Source organism: Jatropha curcas, chromosome 10 (genome assembly GCF_041381405.1).
Source record: "Jatropha curcas cultivar XTBG-Jc1 chromosome 10, XTBG_Jcur_1.0, whole genome shotgun sequence".
NCBI lineage: Eukaryota > Viridiplantae > Streptophyta > Magnoliopsida > Malpighiales > Euphorbiaceae > Jatropha > Jatropha curcas.
Genome location: NC_143160.1, coordinates 20398941 through 20419702, shown reverse-complemented (window position 1 = coordinate 20419702; position 20762 = coordinate 20398941).

Sequence of the window (20762 nt, the reverse complement as noted above, 5' to 3'; positions counted from 1 at the left end):
AGAGATTCCGCAGAACTCATCGTAATCTCCTCCCATAAGGAGCTCCACATGTGGAATACCCTCAGTATGAGCAGCAGTGAGCACCATCTACCTACTTGCCCGCATGTCCTCAGGAGGGGAAAAAGGGACAGTCCAGCAGCCTCTTATCTGAATGTCCACCCTCTCGCCCAAATAATATCGCCGCAGGATGGGGTGCGACAGGACCACCCTCTGTCGAGACAAGGCGTCTGACCGTTGGAAATCAGGATCAACCTTAATCCAACTCTGTAGACGGGCAGTCATTGGCCCCACTTCAGCCTATCAAAGATGCAAATATGTTAATAAATCCTTTTTATTTAACATATCTCAGAATCACTAAGCACATACCTGCTCCAGGGGGCAAGTGTCGAAAAAGGTTCTCAGCTCCTTCAGCGATTTCTTGCACCGAACGATATGAAGGTTTGATTTGTACCATCTCCAAGCCAAAGGCGCCAGCCCTGATCCGAGATCAGTATGAAGCAGCTCTGGGTGAGTGTAAGGAAAGTACTCGAATGCCGAAGTCTGCGAAACACAAAAAAAAAAAAAGAGAGAATCAGTGGAAAAGAAAGACGAACAGAAAAACACAGAAAAGAAGAATGTTCTTTACATTACCTCCTAGAAATAGTAGGTCCCACTGAGTTTGCAGTGACCTCGACTCAGGTCGCACATATCGTCTTACATGCGGCTCAGAATAGCACCGGCCCAGTCATACTCCTCCAAATGGGCCAGATTTTCCAAACTCTTCAAGATAGAAGGGTTAAACTTCTCTTTCCTGTTGGACCAGAAGGTCGAGGCAAACAGCAGCAACAAGGTGCATCGGGCCACCTGAGTAGCCGTCAGCTCTCCCCGCCCGTATCTAGCATAGATGCCAGGGGCCTGAAGGGATAACCAGCGTCTAGAAACGCTCAAAGCAGGGGTGGTAGAGCCTGACTCGACAATCCGTGGCAGGTCCATCCCAATCAGCTCCACCATCCGGTCAGGGGAGATCTCAGTCCTCCAGTCATCATATAGCTCGATCGGTCGAATGCCGAAAGGGATCCCGGAGATCAGTGAGAAATCCACAGGAGTCAGTGTCAATTCGCCCCAAGAGAAGTGGAAAGTGTTGGTGGTGTCCCACCATCTCTCGGCCAAGGCACACAATAACTCCTTATAGTTGCTCCGACCCATGTCAAGATGTCTCAGATAGCCCAAATAAGACAGGCGGATAATCGCGCCAACCGGGTTGTTTTGATCAAATATTTCAAGCGGAACTTCAGCCACAGAACTCTCACCCACATCCAATTTAACACGGGAGTCCTAAAAGGTAAATCAACCTAAGAGTTACTCCTCGGTTCCTTACTAAGGGTAATATCTTTGTTCTACCCTAGCATGCATACTAATAAAAACAGTAAGCACAGGAAAATTCTTTAAAAAAAAAAATCACAATTCGGCCTAAGACCCAAAATTCACAATTCGACCTAAGGCCCAAAAATTCACAATTTGGCCTAAGGCCCAAAATTCACAATTCGGCCTAAGGCCCAAATAATAAATTATATGCAAACAAAGGTGAAAGGGAGCCTACCTGGGCGCAGATGCCGGTCATGGAGGCGTGAGTATCAGCATCTGCCATAAGATCGACCTCGTTGAGAGAAATCCCCAGAGACTCGAGTAAATCCTCACTGCTGCTGTAGCTCGGGGAAGCCATAGAAGAAGCCTTGAAGCTTTGAGGGAATTGAGAGAATTTGAGAGAGCTCTTTTGTTTTGGAGAGTGTAGAATGAATGAAATGAGAATTTCAAGCTATTTATAAGCAAATAGCCAAAGGGCGGGTCTCTTGGACGCGTCCGATTTTTGCCTCCAAAATTTGCATTTCAGACAACCACCGACGCCCCTAAATCTTTTTTATGGTTGACGGTGGGGGGCAACTGTGAATACCCAAATTTTGAGGCTCAAAGAGCCAGTTTTTCCGGACTACAAACAGTCCGGCCGGGCCGGAGGCCATTTGAAAAGTTCACCGGAAATATGCCAATATGGTATTTGAAACGTCCGGGACGTCGCGAGGATCGCGGAACTGGTCCCGGAATATTTTTTGGAGGTCCGGAACTCCCGAAAAAGTCTCCGGAACCGAAAAATAGCAGAACCACCGGCCTCAGTGGCTCGGGCCGCCGGGTCGCCGAGCTCCGGCGGCCCAGCCGCCGAAACAGTCCATTTTTGCCTATAAATACAGGCCCGGTGTGACCTTTCAACTGACTCAGTCTGTGTTGACGGACGCTGCTTCTCCCCTACTCTCTTTGCGATTCTTTACTGCTTTTCTGCATTTTAGTTTAGCTTTAATTGCTTTCTTGCTTTGTTAAGTGGTCATTAAAATCAAATTAATTAATATTCCCTTAACGAGGAGCTTAACCTGGAGTTAAGAAGCGGTCGATGATTAAATCAGGTACATGAACTAAACTCTGCCTATTTAATTTTAGCACTTCATGCATGCTTCTTTTCTACTCCTAATAATTCTACAACTGCATAAAATGCATTCACATCAATCATTAAAAATTGGAGTCACTTAGGGTTTTTCCTAGTTTACCCTAAAATAATTAAATAAGGTGGCGACTCATACATTCACGTGCATTTCTGCCCTTAGTCACATGCATTCATATGCATATGTTTTTGGGGGAGGGGTTCACAGTTTGGCGACTTCACTAGGGAGTATTTTCTGTAATCATTTTGCATGAAGAGGACTACAATTGTTGTGTAAACTAACCTGCCCTTCTTTAGGGTATTATTTTACTATGCTTTGTTTTGCAGGGTACCTTAACGCAAATCAAGTATTCTTTCTTTAAGAATACGAGATAAGGAGAATTTGGACTTAATTGTACAATTTAATTAAATCATTTTAATTTGTTGATTTATTTGCACGATTGAGAATCCTTTTCTCCATTGCATAAAAAATGAATTTCAAATGAATTTTTTCTCTCTCTATTCAAACTTCTGAGTCTGGATAGCAAGTAGCGCTGATCGGCAGGTCTCTTTGATTATGTCGACGGACAGCCAAAGCGTCCTCCCTGTTACTGCAAACCATCCCTAATCCTTTTGGGGTTGGCCCATGAGTATGCTTACTGTTGGACCCACGCGAAACTCTTTGTTTCACATGTGGTTAGGTATATCCATACTCAAGGTTCAAGGGTCCCTTAATAAGCCAATTCTCTATTTGTGTCATAGCCTATAGAACCTATCCTTTAGGACTGTATGCACCCAATGATGTGAATTATACCATAAACGGATTATGATGTGATGTTGTGCGCATTCATGACATATCATCACATTAAGAGGAACACAAAAGACCCTTTTCTTAATCATGCACAGTTGGACAAAGAGTCGATCCACCTCACATCAGCTACCCTGATACATAAACCGCCATACCCTAATCCAATTACCCTCATGCTTACAGGTACCCTCTGTTCAAGTGCTAACTTTAGTGCCAGCCACACCTACAGTGTTGTCACCAACATCACCAGCTTCACCTACAACTCCAACAACCCCACCTGCACCAATGGCATCACTTACTGATATCCAAAACCTCATTGAACAACTGGAGGCCAGAATGGAGGCCAGAATGAATAAGGCGTTGGCTGCCCAAAGGACTGCCCTCATAGCTGAATTGGGTAATGGTAATGGTAATGGAAATGGGGCTTCCGCTGGGGGGAGTGGACCTACTACCTCCAATCAAGGACCTGCTGCTGAACCGACCAACCCTGCCCTTAACCTGGATGACATGCCCTCCAGAACTGCTTCTGAGCTGGAAGCTCAGAGAATGAGAGAAAAACTAGAACTGCTGGAAAGGTCTGTTACTGCCCTTAAGACCCACAAGGAAGTGGTGGACATGGACTCCTTGTCCTTGTTCCCCGAGGCGAGACTGCCAACCAATTTTAAGATGCCCAACATGGATAAGTTTGATGGGACCACTTGTCCCAAGACTCACTTGAAAATGTATGTGGGTGCCCTAAACCCGTTCGGACTGAACAGTGAGCTCCTTGCTCAGTTGTTGCAACAATCACTCACTGGTGCCGCTTTGAGGTGGTTTGTTAGCCTAGACCGGTCTAAGATGAAGACCTGGGAAGACATCTGTAATGCATTCAATTCACAATATCACTATAATATGGAGGTGGATGTCACTCAGAGAGAGCTGGAAACCACCAAACAAACGAACAATGAACCTTTCTCCTCGTTCCTTACGAGGTGGAGGGCCAAGGCCGCTCAAATGATCAACCAGCCTTCTGAGCAAGAACAGGTAGACATAATCATCAAGAATCTATTGCCTGTCTACCAGCAACAATTGCAGACCCAGTACCTATCTACCTTCTAGTCGCTCATTGCTACTGCAACAAAGGTAGAAGACCTGATTCAAATGGGGCAACTGAAAGAAGACTCAGGAACCTCAAAATACAAGAAACCTACCAAGCTGGCAAAGTCCACGAAGTGGCAAGCATCACCCCCACGAATCCCTTACGTGTGGGAAATATGAGAAATAATAGTCAGTCCAGAAGAACCTATACTGATCTCGGGATGCCTTTGGAAGCAAACTACATCAAGCCTTTGGAAGCAAGGCCACCTCCTAACCCATTACCAAGAAACTATCGAACCGATGAATACTGTGAGTACCATCAGGGTAGTGGGCACAAGACTGAAGCATGCTGGACGCTTAAGAACCGCATCCAAGACCTGGTAGATAATGGTTCAATTATTTTGAGAAGTAAGCCAAACATTAGCACTAACCCCTTACCAAATCACGGGGTAAATGCTATTGTTGCTGATCAGGAATTGATCGATCCTTTCGAGCTATTCCTAGAAATGAATGGAATCTGTGTCCTGGATCTGAATGACCTAACTGAAGAGGTCGATGCTATGACCAGGAGCGGGAGACAGTATGAACCATTGGTTTTGGGCAAAGTCCAAAATAAACCTTATCAAAGGGCAGAGGAGCCAAAGGAAGACCCGATACTTTCACAGTTAAAAAAGACACAGGCTAGGGTATCGATTTGGGAACTCTTGGCATCATCCTTTCCTAATCGCCAAGCTCTTTGCAAGGCTTTGAGTCAACCGCAAACATCGATGGAGGTTAGCCCTGAAGTGCTGGTGTCCACTCTCACCCAATCATCAAAGATGCAAAGCATCGGGTTTTCTGATGACAACTTACCCAAGGAGGGAGGCAGTCACAACAATGCCCTTTTATGTCACTGTCCAGACCAGAGACAAAACTGTGCCCAGGGTTCTCATTGATAATGGTTCAGCACTGAATGTCTGCCCACTAAGGGTAGCCAGCTATCTAGGGCTAGAAGAAGCAGACTTCACTCCATCAGACCAGATAGTCAAAGCCTACGACAGCACTAGGAGGGAAGTATTGGGCGTTGCAACATTAAAATTGGCAATTGGGCCAGCCATAATGGAGGTACCATTCCAAGTAATTGATGTGCCTACTAGCTTCAACCTACTTCTAGGTCGACCCTGGATACATCATGCTAAGGCAGTACCCTCTTCCTTGCACCAAAAGGTCAAGTTTCCTCATGAGGACAAGGTTATCACTATCCAAGGGGATGACTACAGTCAGCTCAAGAAGCCAAAGGGCCAGCCTCTCTTTGAGGTCAACCCTGAAACTGCCAATTTACCCCTCTCGGGATTTCAATATGACACTGTGCAGTTTATAGAAGAAAAGACTGTAAACTCTCGGATTCTCATTGATTTCGGGACAGTGCAAATAAACTGCATAGTGCCTTTAATGCTGAAGATGTCCTATCTGCCTGGAATGATTATGGAAAGGTCTGGAAAGACTTACCCCGCACTGCAAGCCTGGGAGTGTCCGGTGAATGAAGGGACCTATGGACTGGGTTACGAGCCCACTGATGAAGACCATGCTGAGAGAACCAGAAGGGGAAGGAAGGAGGGTATATAGATGCGGCCTTACCTTTTGACTCTGAATGGTTACTTCTGCAAACCGGGAGAAACGATTCCTTATCGTGGCTTCTAAGAACCATTTCGCTGCCCGACTGCTAAGAAGATGCTACCTGGGTTAGAGATATTCTCAGATGTCTGGGGCAACAAGCCAGAAATAATAACTGAACTGGAAGTGGAAGACTTCATGCAGCCCAGTCTCTTTGACGAGGTTGCAGTCATTACAGGAAATGATGGGAATCAAGACCTGCTCAACCTGATCAAGCCGAACGAAGGACCTCTCACCAACTGGTATGCCGAGGAGGATCACGCTGCTGATAAACCCCCTTCCGAGTCAAACCTAGTACCAAAGTCTGTAATCGAGTCATGTACTGAGTTTGAGTCTGACCCCGAGTCTGAAACCGAGTCAGAGTCCAGTTCCAGTTCCGAGTCATCTATGTCGGATTTAGAAAATCCAGATTTCAAATTTGATGTAATTTTTGAAGACGATTCCGTCATAATCAATAAAGGCTTGCAAATTCTTGAATACCCCGTATGTCTATCTTTCCAAGCATTTCCAAGCAAAAATAACAAAGATCAAATAAATGAAATAAAAAATGAAAAAGAAAAAATAATAATTGGCAAAGAAGAAAATGAACATACATACATTGCATTTGACTGTGTGAACAGGGAACAGGTCAGTGGATGTTTGAAGAAGTTTGCCGATTGTTTCATGTGGAAGGCAAGTGATATCACGGGAATTGACCCGACAATAGCGGTGCACAAGATTCCATTATACCCTGAGGCTAAGCCAGTAAAACAGAAGCTAAGGAGGCTAAAAACAGAATGGTCCTTAAAAATCAAGGAGGAAGTAGCTAAGCAATTAGAGAATAAGTTCATAGAACCCATTGCCTACCCGACGTGGTTAGCAAACACAGTGCCGGTTCCTGAGAAGGATGGAAAGGTGCGAATGTGTGTGGATTATCGGGATTTGAATAAAGCATGTCCGAAGGACGACTTTCCCCTGCCGCATATTGACTTGTTGGTGGACCGAATGGCTGGACACGAGATGGTCTCCTTGACTGATCTTGATACAGATCCACTACCACCAACCACCTATGGAGCTCAAGGGAACAAGGACCACAACAATGGCAATCCATTAGCACTTCCTAATGGACCAATTACAAGGAGTCGTGCAAAGAAGTATGGAGCAACCATATCCTTACACATTCAAGAACAAGTTACAAAAGAGCTCCATGACCTTGCTTTCAACAAGTACTATGAAGAACTTGAAGGAACACCTAAATTTCTCACATTAATAGAAGCGCATGTTGAATGGGAACATGAATTGGTTAGCACGCCCGTGCTAGATGGCACACCCCAGGCCGTGCCCTCGTCTGACTTGCTGAGGAAAACAACTACCTTGAAGCACACCCCATGCCAAATAGCACACCTAGGCCGTGCTTCCCTCTGACTCTGAAGCACCCCCATGCCAAATAGCACACCCTGGCCGTGCTTCCCTCTGACTCTCACGAGGGAACTCCTACATTGAAGCACGCCCGTGCCAAATAGCACACCCAGGCCGTGCTTGTCCCTGCCTATCATTAAGTTAGCTAGCTTATTTTGAGTTTTTGCTTTGCTAATGGGTTGGGCCTCCAATATTTCGGCCACCCTTGAATAATTAGCCTTATTTTGATTAGATTTAGTCAATCTTTAGTGGATTTGGATTAGATCTCCAAATCCTTAAGTTGTTATGATTTTGTTAGTCAACTCCTTAGTTGGTTTAGATTTGCTAATCCTACTCCTTAGCTAACTCTAAATCCTCTAAGGATCTGGACCTCTTAGATTAGTATAAATAGCTTGTTATTTTGTAATTATTAAACAATTATTCAATGAATTAAAGACTACTTCTTCATGCTTAGGCGTGTTCATGTTTTTAGAGAGTGTGAGATTGCATTCTTCTAATTGCATCAAGAATCAAGGTAAACTTATCAATTCTTTGTGGCGTTTATCTTATTCTTTTACTCTATTATTGGTGTTCTTGCTTCTTTAAGCTTTGGGTGCCATAGAGGGGAGTTTATTCTAGATCTTTGATCTCTTCCAAAACTTGTCATTGAGTTCATGAAATTTATTTTCATTGGGTTCCGCGTCAGTTTGGTATCAGAGCCAAAGATTAAGGTAAATTCTTATTTATCTTAGCTCTAGGGTTTGTGTTTATTTGTTTTCTTATTCATCTTGTTCTTGTGTTTGTTTTCTTGTTCATCTTGTTTCTTTGTGTTTGTTTTTCTTATTTGATTAGTTCAATTCATTTTGCTTCAATTAAATTTCATAAATTTCGTTATTGTTCAAGTCTGGAAGTTTAGATCTTAGATCTTGTTGACTAAACAAAAAAAAAAAAAAAAGAGTATAGAAAGAAAATTTCGTCCACCATTGAAATTGCTTGTGTGGATCTTGATTTTGTTCCTGAATCCAAGGGATTTGATCCTACTTCAAAGGGATTTTACCTTATTTTGTGGGATTTTGCCATATTTTGTGGGATTATTCCTAATCCTTAGGAGATTTGACCATATTTAGTGGGATTGTTCCTAATCCTAAAAGGATTTGACCATATTTTATGGGATTTAGTTATCCACTATAATCTTGTGATAAAATCCAATCTTAACTACTTGTGGATAAGATAACAAAAATTAGTTGACCATATCTTTTGAGATTGAGCAAAATCTACCACAATCCTTGTCAAATCTAAGAATCCTACTTAAATTGGGTTGCATTAAAAGGGACACAAGGCAGCACAACCGTGCACTTTTCTGACTTCCACTTGTTGGACTAAGATCTTACACGCACGCCCGTGCTCTATCTAGCACGCCCGTGCACGGTTCTGAACCTATTAAACAAACTGTTTTCTTTTGTTTTTCTTTGATTACTTGCTTTCTTTGGGTAGAATTAATTAGGTCCATATTTGGTTTGCTTTGTAGTAAGCTAAATTCATACATTATATCCTAATATTGTCTTTCAAATTATAGTTTCTTTGTTTTTTTTTTTTTTTTTTTGTGTGAGCTTTCTGTTGATTCTATTACATTATTAGGGTGTGTTTGCTTGTTCACTACACTCTAATTGATCATTAAAGTAGTGCATTGTTTATGTTCTTGTGCTACTGTCCATATCGTTTTGAGTCTTCTTTCTAGAACTTGTGCTTGCTTTTCATTGTTAAGTTTTTATTCCTTGATTCTAAACGTGATCTTTGAGTTGATTGGTTGAACTAAGATTCTGAAGTTCAATTAGAAGAATGCAAGGAGTGATTCAAGAGTGTAAACACGTGAGGGAGAGATTTATCAATAACCCAAATCTTTTGTGTTTTCTTTTGAATACTAACCATGAGTTCAGGCAAATCTGGAGATGGTAATGATGGAATTCCAATTAAAGATCCTCAATTAAAACTCTTCATGGAAGCAATTCAAGGACAGTTTAGAACCTTCAATAATCTTGTCCAAGACATGAGGGAGGAGTTGCAAGAGATAAAAGCTTCACAAAGCTCTAATACAACTAGAACTCGTCCACAAACCAGATTTCAAGACCATGATGTTGAAGAGAGTGAAGAGACCAATCCTAATAAACTTGATGGGGACTTGGGATCAATTAAGATGAGGATTCCAGAATTCAAAGGCAACAAAAATGCTGAAGAGTACCTTGAATGGGAGAGAAAAGTAGAACAAATTTTTGAATGCCATAACTATTCTCAAGAAAAGAAATCTCACCTTGCTGCTGTAGAATTCAAAGGCTATGCTATGTTTTGGTGGGAACAATTGCTATTGAAAAGAAGAAGGAAGGGATTACGACCCGTACCACCATGGGAGCTCATGAAAGAACTAATGCACCAAAAATTTGTCCCTACTCATTACTTTAGGGATTTACACAATAAATTAGCTAGAATGGTGCAAGGAGGAAGGAGTGTAGAAGAATACTACAAAGAGATGGAGATTTGCATGGCTAGAGCCAAGATTGAAGAAGATGAGCAAATCACCATGTCACGATTCCTTGGAGGTCTAAATAAAGATATTGCAGATGCCTTAGAGATGTATAGGTATGATACATTGGAAGATATGATAGATATGGCCATGAAACTTGAAAGACAGAAAAAGGGGAGATCCACCAACAAGTATTCCAGCAACATATGGGGATCTAAATGGCCTAAAGAAGGTGAGAAGAGGGAATTTAAGGGTTCTAATTCCCAAAGGACAGATTCAACTTCAAAAGGTAAAGAGGCTGTCCAAGCTCCATTCAAAAGCAACAAAGGTACTTCTAACTCTACAACCCCTTCTAGAGAAATTAAATGTTTTAAATGTTTGGGGAAAGGGCATTATGCATCTCAATGTCCTAATAAAAGGGTTATGATTGCTAAAGATGATGGGAATATTAGTTCTGAATCTGAATGTAGTGATTATGATGATATGCCTAATTTAGATGATGATAATGATGATTCAGAAAATTTAATACTTCCTGAACATGGAGAAGCTTTGGTTGCTAGACGTGCTTTGAACATGCATGTCAAAGAAGAAAGCCTTGAGCAACGTGAGAACATATTTCACACTAGATGTTTGATTAGTGGAAAAGTGTGTACTCTTATTATTGATGGGGGTAGTTGCACTAATGTTGCTAGTGTAAACATGGTAAACAAACTGAACTTAACTTGTCTCAAGCATCCTAAGCCTTATAGGTTGCAATGGTTGAATGATTGTGGGGAAGTCAAAGTGACTAAACAGGTACTTGTGCCATTTTCTATTGGATGGTATGAAGATGAAATTTTGTGTGATATAGTACCTATGCAAGCTGGACATCTATTGTTGGGAAGACCATGGCAATATGATAGAAGAGCACATCATGATGGATTCCACAATCGATACTCTTTGATTCATAAGGGGAAAAAGGTGGTTCTTGTGCCATTATCACCTCAAGAAGTATATGAAGATCAAAGAAAAATAGTTGAGAGAGAGAGAGAGGTTTCAGCCTTGAGAAAAAAAGAGAGTGAGGTTTCGAGAGAACAAAAGAGAGAAGATAGAAAGAATGAGGGAAAAGAGGCCACAAAAATAACAAAACAAATCAATGGCCCAATTGTGAGAGAAAAAGAAAGAGAGGAAAAAAAGAAACAGACTTTTTATGCAAGAGTTAGGGAGGTTAAGTGTGCTATTGCCTTGGAGAAGCCCATATTGCTTCTAAGGTACAAAGAGGTTTTATTTGCTGAAACTAACACTAACCTTGAAAGTTTGCCTTCTATGTTGCAAGAATTTGATGATGTCTTCCCTAGTGAACTACCAAGTGGTTTACCACCTTTAAGAGGAATAGAACATCAAATTGACTTCATTCCTGGATCCACCATTCCAAATAGGCCTGCCTATAGAAGCAATCCAATGGAAACAAAGGAGTTGCAAAGGCAAGTTGATGAACTTATGGAGAAAGGTTTGGTGAGAGAAAGCATGAGCCCGTGTGCCGTTCCCGTACTTCTAGTACCTAAAAAGGATGGAACATGGCGCATGTGTGTTGATTGTAGAGCGGTCAACAAAATCACTGTAAAGTATAGACACCCTATCCCTAGACTTGATGATATGTTAGATGAATTGCATGGGGCAACTTACTTTACTAAAATTGATTTAATGAGTGGATACCATCAAATTAGAATGCAACCAGGTGATGAATGGAAAACTGCTTTTAAAACTAAGTATGGTTTGTATGAATGGTTAGTTATGCCTTTTGGATTATCTAATGCACCTAGTACTTTTATGAGGCTTATGAACCATGTATTGCGTGCCTTCTTAGGAAAGTTTGTGGTTGTATACTTTGATGATATACTCATCTATAGCAAGTCTCTTAATGATCATATTGAGCATGTTAGGATAGTGTTACAAACTTTAAGGACTGAAAAGTTGTATGCTAAACTTAACAAATGCACATTTTGTATAAATAGACTTGTGTTTCTTGGATTTATTGTGAGTGCACAGGGTATTGAAGTAGATGAGGAGAAAGTTAAAGCCATCAAAGAGTGGCCAACTCCCAAATCAGTTTTTGAAGTTAGGAGTTTTCATGGGTTGGCAAGCTTCTATAGAAGGTTTGTTAAAGATTTCTCTTCAATTGCAGCACCACTAACAGAAATTATCAAAAAGGAAGTTGGGTTCAAGTGGGGAGAAGAGCAACAAAAGGCGTTTGACACACTTAAAGGGAAGTTAACTTCTGCACCTATACTTTCTTTGCCTAATTTTGAGAATACTTTTGAGATTGAGTGTGATGCTTCTGGAGTGGGAATTGGGGCTGTCCTAATGCAAGAAAAGAAGCCAATTGCCTACTTTAGTGAGAAGTTGAATGGAGCACAACTCAACTATTCAACCTATGACAAAGAGCTTTATGCCTTGGTAAGAACTTTACATGTTTGTCAACACTACTTATTACCTAAAGAGTTTGTCATCCATACTGACCATGAGGCCCTAAAACACTTGAAGGGTCAAGGTAAGCTTAATAAAAGGCATGGTAAGTGGGTTGAATTTATTGAACAATTTCCATATGTGATTAAATACAAGCATGGAAAAGATAATGTTGTTGCTGATGCATTGTCAAGAAGATATACTCTAATTACTGCTCTTAGTTCTAAATTACTTGGATTTGAGTATGTTAAGGACTTATATGTGAATGATTCTGACTTTGGCAACATATATGTAGCATGTGAGCATGGAGCATTTGATAAGTTCTATAGACATGATGGATATTTGTTTAAGGGCAGCAAACTTTGTGTGCCTAAATGTTCTATGCGTGAATTGCTTGTGCTTGAATCTCATAGTGGGGGATTGATGGGACACTTTGGGGTACATAAGACTTATGATATGTTAAATGAACACTTTTATTGGCCTCACATGATTAAAGATGTAGAGAGGGTTTGTAACTCTTGTATTACTTGTAAACAGGCCAAATCTAAGTCTATGCCTCATGGATTATACATGCCTTTACCTGTTCCTAGTTCTCCTTGGATTGATATATCTATGGACTTTGTACTTAGATTACCTAGGACTAAACGTGGTAAAGATAGCATATTTGTTGTTGTTGATAGATTTAGCAAGATGGCTCATTTCATTCCTTGTCATAAAACTGATGATGCCAATAATATTGCTGAATTATTCTTTAAAGAAGTGGTAAGATTGCATGGGGTACCAAGAACTATTGTTTCTGATAGGGATGCAAAGTTCCTTTCACACTTTTGGAGAGTATTGTGGGGTAAGCTTGGAACTAAATTGCTTTATTCTACAACTTGTCATCCACAAACGGATGGACAAACTGAAGTTGTAAATAGAACCTTAGGAACATTGCTTCGTGCCATTGTGGGTAAGAACTTAAAAACTTGGGAAGATTGTTTGCCATTCATTGAGTTTGCATATAATCGTAGCATACATTCTACCTCAGGTTTTAGTCCATTTGAACTTGTTTATGGCTTTAATCCACTAACTGTATTAGATCTTGTTCCTTTACCATTGAATGAACTTTCTAATCTAGATGGTGATAAAAAGGCAGAATTGGTGAAGTCTTTACATGAGAAGGCTAGAGCCAACATAGAAAAGAGGAACAAGCAATATGCTGAAAGAGCAAACAAGGGCAGAAAGAAGTTGGAATTCATGCCAGGTGATTGGGTTTGGGTACACTTTCGCAAGGAAAGATTTCCCAACCAAAGGAAGAGTAAGCTAGATGCACGTGGAGATGGTCCATTCCAAGTCTTAGAGCGCATCAATGACAATGCCTACAAAATAGACTTGCCAGGTGAGTATGGTGTTTCTGCAACTTTTAATGTTAGTGATTTGTCTCCCTTTGACATGGATGCAGATTTGAGGACAAATCTTTTTAAAGAAGGGGGGGATGATACAGATCCACTACCACCAACCACCTATGGAGCTCAAGGGAACAAGGACCACAACAATGGCAATCCATTAGCACTTCCTAATGGACCAATTACAAGGAGTAGTGCAAAGAAGTATGGAGCAACCATGTCCTTACACATTCAAGAACAAGTTACAAAAGAGCTCCATGACCTTGCTTTCAACAAGTGCTATGAAGAACTTGAAGGAACACCTAAATTTCTCACATTAATAGAAGCACATGTTGAATGGGAACATGAATTGGTTAGCACGCCCGTGCTACATGGCACACCCCAGGCCGTGCCCTCGTCTGACTTGCTGAGGAAAACAACTACCTTGAAGCACACCCCGTGCCAAATAGCACACCCAGGCCGTGCTTCCCTTTGACTCTGAAGCACCCCCGTGCCAAATAGCACACCCTGGCCGTGCTTCCCTCTGACTCTCACGAGGGAACTCCTACATTGAAGCACGCCCGTGCCAAATAGCACACCCAGGCCGTGCTTGTCCCTGCCTATCATTAAGTTAGTTAGCTTATTTTGAGTTTTTGCTTTGCTAATGGGTTGGGCCTCCAATATTTCGGCCACCCTTGAATAATTAGCCTTATTTTGATTAGATTTAGTCAATCTTTAGTGGATTTGGATTAGATCTCCAAATCCTTAAGTTGTTATGATTTTGTTAGTCAACTCCTTAGTTGGTTTAGATTTGCTAATCCTACTCCTTAGCTAACTCTAAATCCTCTAAGGATCTGGACCTCTTAGATTAGTATAAATAGCTTGTTATTTTGTAATTATTAAACAATTATTCAATGAATTAAAGACTACTTCTTCATGCTTAGGCGTGTTCATGTTTTTAGAGAGTGTGAGATTGCATTCTTCTAATTGCATCAAGAATCAAGGTAAACTTATCAATTCTTTGTGGCATTTATCTTATTCTTTTACTCTATTATTGATGTTCTTGCTTCTTTAAGCTTTGGGTGCCATAGAGGGGAGTTTATTCTAGATCTTTGATCTCTTCCAAAACTTGTCATTGAGTTCATGAAATTTATTTTCATTGGGTTCCGCGTCAGATCTCGCTGTCGGGTACAATCAAATAATGATGCATTTGCCAGACAAAGAGAAAACGACATTCATCACGGAGTGGGGAACCTACTGCTATAGGGTCATGCCTTTTGGGCTCAAAAATGCCGGGGCAACCTATCAAAGAATGGCAACGACCATCTTCCATGACATGATTCACAAAGAAGTAGAAGTGTATGTGGACGATATGGTTGTCAAATCGAAAACAGCTGAAGAACATACGACAGCACTTAAGAAGTTCTTCCTTAGACTTCGAAAGTACAATTTAAAGCTCAACCCGGCAAAATGTCTGTTTGGAGCTACATCCGGAGTATTTCTGGGACATATGGTCAGTCGGAAGGGCATAGAGATTGACCCTTCAAAGCCATTCTGGAAATGCCAGCACCGAGGACGGAAAAAGAGGTTTGGGGTTTCCTGGGAAGGCTACAGTACATCAGCCGGTTCATTAATCAATTGGCCGATACTTGTGGTCCGATTTTCAAACTACTCAGAAAAGGAGTAGCTGTCAAATGGAATGAGGATTGTCAGAGAGCTTTCGACCAAGTCAAGCAATATTTGTTATGCTCGCCGGTTTTACAGCCACCAAGGCTAGGAAAGCCTTTGCTATTGTACCTATCAGTGACAGAAGAAGCAATGGGTGCAATGCTAGCTCAACAAGCAGAAGATACAAGGATAGAAAATGCCGTGTATTACCTCAGCAAAAGGATGCTAGAATATGAGTTAAAATACAATAAGATAGAGAAGTTGTGCCTGGCCCTAGTTTGGGCCTATACAAAGCTGCAGCACTACCTCTCGTCTTACACTACATACGTTATTTCTGAATCGAACCCCTTGAAATTCCTTATGGAGAGGCCGGTTCTTGACTATAAGATGGCTAAGTGGGTGTCAGTGCTCGCAGCCTATGATTTAAAATTTGTACAACGGAAGGCAGTGAAAGGCGGAGCCTTAGCTGATCAATTAGCAGAATTACCGGTCGAAGACCAGATGCCGGAGGTAGAATTTCCTGATGAAGACTTGTTGAGCTTGGAAAGTGAAGCCTGGGAAATGTACTTCGATGGAGCTTCAAACTACCATGGAAATGGGGTCGGAGTTCTATTCAAAACTCCTTGTGGAGAATACATCCCGAGAGCAGTCAAATTAGATTTCGACTACACCAACAACGAAGCCGAGTATGAAGCTTGCATAAAGGGGTTAGAAGCAGCCTTGGAAAAAGAAATAAAGATCCTCAAAGTTTTCGGAGATTCCAATCTAATAGTCTCCTACGCTTTGAGAAAATGGAAAATTAAGGAAGAGCGTTTGGTTCCTTACCTGCAACGCTTGGACGAATTGGCTCAGCAATTTGAGGATTTATCGTTCCACTACTTGCCGCGAGCCAAAAATCAGTTTGCTGACGCTCTGGCTACTTTGGCCTCCATGGTTAATGTAGGGGGAGACCAAGTCATTCGACCTCTGACAGTTTGGCTTCAGAAACAGCCAGCACATGTCATGAATCTAGTCGATGACATGCCCTGGTTTTGGGATATACAGAATTATCTTAAGAATGAAGCCTACCCGGAGGGGTCCAACAAGACTGATCAACAGACATTGAGACAGTTAGCGTCTGAATATTTCCTTACTGGGGGAGTTCAGTATAAAAGAAGTTGGAATGGCCTGCACCTAAGGTGCGTTGATGAGGGAGAAGCTCAAGCCATCATGGATTCCTTACATAATGGGGAGTCCGGTCCACACATGCACGGGATAGCTCTGGCTCGAAAAATTATGAACCTAGCTTATTACTGGTCGACTATGAATGCAGATTGCATGAGGCACACGCGGAAGTGCCATGAGTGTCAAATTTTTACTAAGCTGCAAAAATGGCCTCCGGTCAATTTGAATCCTATTGCTTCACCGTGGCCTTTCGCAACTTGGGGCATAGACGTGATCGGAAAGATCCACCCAAAGGCCTCCAATGGCCATCAATTCATCTTGGTTGCTGTTGATTATTTCACTAAGTGGATTGAGGCAGCTTCTTATTCGGTCTTGAATGCTAGGAAGGCAGCATAGTTCGTTCGTACCAACATCCTTTATCAGTACGGAACGCCATTCGAGATCATAACTGATAATGGGTCTCATTTTCAGAGTCAATTCTCTGATTTGTTGAATGAGAAGAAGATTCAACATCATAAGTCCTCTCCCTATCGTCCACAAACAAATGGGGCTGTAGAGGCTGCAAACAAGGCTATAAAAGTCATTTTGCAGAAGACGGTGAGAAAGCATAAAGCTTGGCATGAACAGTTGCCAAATGCTCTATGGGGATATAGGACTTCAATTAGAACGCCTACTGGGGCAACCCCATATTCCCTAGTGTATGGTATGGAAGCAGTGTTGCCTATCGAGCTGGAGGTTCAGTCAGCGAGAATCATCTGGGAAAGCCAAATCAGCGAAGCAGATTGGGCTGAGAATTATCATTTGCAACTCTTGGGTATGGATGAGAAGCGATTGCGAGCAATCCACCAAACTCAAGTTTACCAGAGAAGGATGGCACGGCACTTTAATAAGAAGGTCAAAGACCGAAAACTAGAAGAAGGTTGTTTGGTCTTGAAAGAGATTAGACAACCAGTCACAGACCCATGTGGGAAGTTCCATCCTCATTGGGCTGGACCCTATGTGTTGAAGAAAATACTGTCCGGCGGAGCCGTCATCTTGACTGATTTAGATGGTTTGGAGATCACGAATCCCTGTAATTTAGATCAGTTGAAAAGATATTTTGTATGATTAGCATTGCATAATGTAAAAAGAGCTACATTGGACCTGATTCTCCTCGAAAAAAAAAGAAATTATATATCGAAAATATGTAGGCAGCCCTCATTGGGCGCGGTCTAAAAATTAATAAAAAAATCATTTCATAATTCATTTCTTCTTTGCCAAAAAAAAAACGAGAGGAAAGAAAAGAAAAAAAAAAAAAAGAAAAACCCGCTAAGTCGAAAACCCGAAAGGGCGGCTTAGGCAAAAGTCGAGGCCCGCTAAGTTGAAAACCCAAAAAAGGGCGGCTTAGGCAAAAATGGGTAGCTCGCTAAGTTGAAAACCCGAAAGGGCAGCTTAGGCAAAAATTAGAGCTTGAAATAAATAAAGTTGGAAAATGCTTGGAAAGCTAAAAGATATTCTCAATTTAAGCTAAAAAGTCAAATCTCATTCTAATAGCAGCCCAAAGTCAGGCAGAAATCAATAAATCCAAATGAAATAAACAAATGATGAAATCTAAGTCCAAGTCCAAAGCAAAGAAAAAACATACATCCAAAGTCCAAGTTCCAAATAAAAAAAAAACAAAAGCCTATAGAAGTCTAGGTATCCCGTCGCCTCCATAGGGCAACGTCTTCCGAGTCATCCCTAGTTGGTAAACTCTGCCCAACCTCGCCTGTCTGAGGAGCCAGCACAATTTCCTCACCAGTCCCAACCTCATCATCTGCGTCAGTCTGAACCCAACCTTCGAGTGCACTCAGCAGTGCGGTCCTCCTTGGTCTCTCAATCGGCTAGACAGTGGCAATGAACCAGGTTTGATACTCAGGAGAAGCCTGAACACCGACAGGGTTAGGTAAAGGTCTAACCATATGATGATCTCTAACCCAAGCCCTAAGGACGACTGAATCAGCTGAAATGTCATCCATAATCAGAACAGTCTGATCTATCCCCATCTGCCTCAAAACACGCGAAGCGCAATACCAAGTACAGTGTGTAAGGCCTAAAAGGTAAACCCGAGTATGGCGGAAGCTAATCTGGATAAAGCGGGTGATGTCATACCAGGCAATGAACCACAGTACCTCATTGGGACCCAACTCAATCAACCATGAAGTCCAGGCATCAGTAGACGGATGGGTGATCAGGTTCCTCCGCATACGATACTGAGTGGGATTGTAGGGCAAGAAAGTAGGAGCAGCAACCACTAGGAGGTGGTCCTTCAACCAAACCTGAGTAGTGGATCCTTTCTATTACAAAGGAATGAACTAAAAGAAGAAAAGAATAAGGAAAAGGAAAGGGGAAATACCTAGAGAATAATGGGAGAGACTGTCCAGTCATCGAACCCTAAAGCAGCTCTGTCAAGGCTCCTAATGGTCTCTGCCAGCACAATGCCGCCAATACAACCCATATCCTCCATTTGCCGAACCATGGGGCAGAGGCGCAAATCCCCAAAGCCTGGGTCCTGGTTAAACAAGAAGCCGACCAATAAACAAAAAACCAAGGCCCGCATTCTCAGCCTCATCCGGTCTGGGTCGTCTGAGCGAGCCTCTGAAAATTCATCAATCAGGGGCAGCAGAACCGCTTTCTGGTCATCAACAATCATGGCCCTAGCCTGTGGTCGACTGAACTGAAATAGGTTTTCGAACGACCTAACATACCCTATTTTTACCTCATGCTTGACTAAAGGGGCATTAGGGTCGCACCCTATAATAGCACAAAACTCCACAAAAAGAGGGCACATCTCCTCCATCATGGCCCCAAACCGGAAAACGTGGGCCTCCAGGTCCCAAAATCTAATACATGCCCGTAAAAAATCCCAATCAACTACTACACCCCTAAGAGTAATGACAGGAGAAAGACCGTACCTCCCCAAATTGATCTTTTCAACTTTGGAGAGACTCCTAATCCAGCTGTGCATGCTATGGTTGTAAAAGGGATTCATGTTCTTTTTTTTTTTTTAAAGAAAAGAAGGAAGAAAAAGAGAGAAAAGAGAAAAAACTGACCTTGGCTCGAATTTTGGGGAAAAGTGAATGAAATCTGGAAAAAATAAAGAAAAAAATAGCTTTTATAGAGAAAAAACGCGCCCGGAGGCGGCTGTGGCTGCCGGACGGACCCGACAGCCCAGGCCGCCGATGCCGGCGGCTGCGGCCGCTGGACCCGGCTGCAGCGGCCGCCGATGACGGCGGCCACCGTAAAAAAAAAATTCCAGTACCGTAAATAAAAAAGAAAAAATTTTAATTTTTTCCAGTACCATAAAAAAAAAAAGAGGAGTTTTTTTTTATTTATTTTCAATACTAAAAAAGAAAAAATATATATATTTCTCTTCCATAAAATGGGCTGAAAGGAAATCCTATTTCCTTTCAAATTTCATAATCATGCATACATATGAAATTTTCAGTACTAACCAAGTGCAGGTATAAGCAAAGTTCAGTACAGAAATGAAAATAAGAGAAAAGCAGGAAAATCCGGCAACTATCAGCGACGGGGCCTCCTCCTCCTCTGATCATCAAAAGCTAAATGAGTCCAGGCAGCAGTTAGTTCTTGCTGCATCCCGAGAACTAGCTCCATCATCTGATTTACCAACTCGACAAGAACCTGGAAATCATACAAAGGAAAATACAAGTCAATACCAAATCTCTTATGAATCTTTTTTGTGAGAGATTTTTCAGTCTTTACCTTAGTAATGTCCTCGGAAGGAAGAGCCGGGCGATCCACACTCTCCAAGGAGACCTCTCGAAAAGCTGGAGGGCTGTTGGGAAGATAGTAGGGAATGCTGTATGGAAGGCATAAATTGGCCAGGTCTGGATGAAGCGTCCCGGTAGCCTCCGAAATAGCCCGGGGAGCCCTGGAAGGACCAGCCGAGCGGCTAGGCCCGGCCCGAGACGGACCTTCAACCGGAGTAGAAGAAGTGGGATCAGTCATAGGCCTCCTCTTTGGAGTCCTAGTCGAGGGGCCTGAAGACCGAAAAGAACGAGTGCCAAGCGGCTGGGAAGGAGCCGGTCCCTGAAAATCATCTAACTAAGATCCAATGGGTTGCATCAAAGAGATCCTGCAGAACTCATCATAATCTCCTCCCATGATGAACTCCACATGTGGAATACCCTCAGTATGAGCAGCGGTGAGTGTCATCTGCTTACCCGCTCGCATGTCCTCGGGAGGGGGATAAGGGAC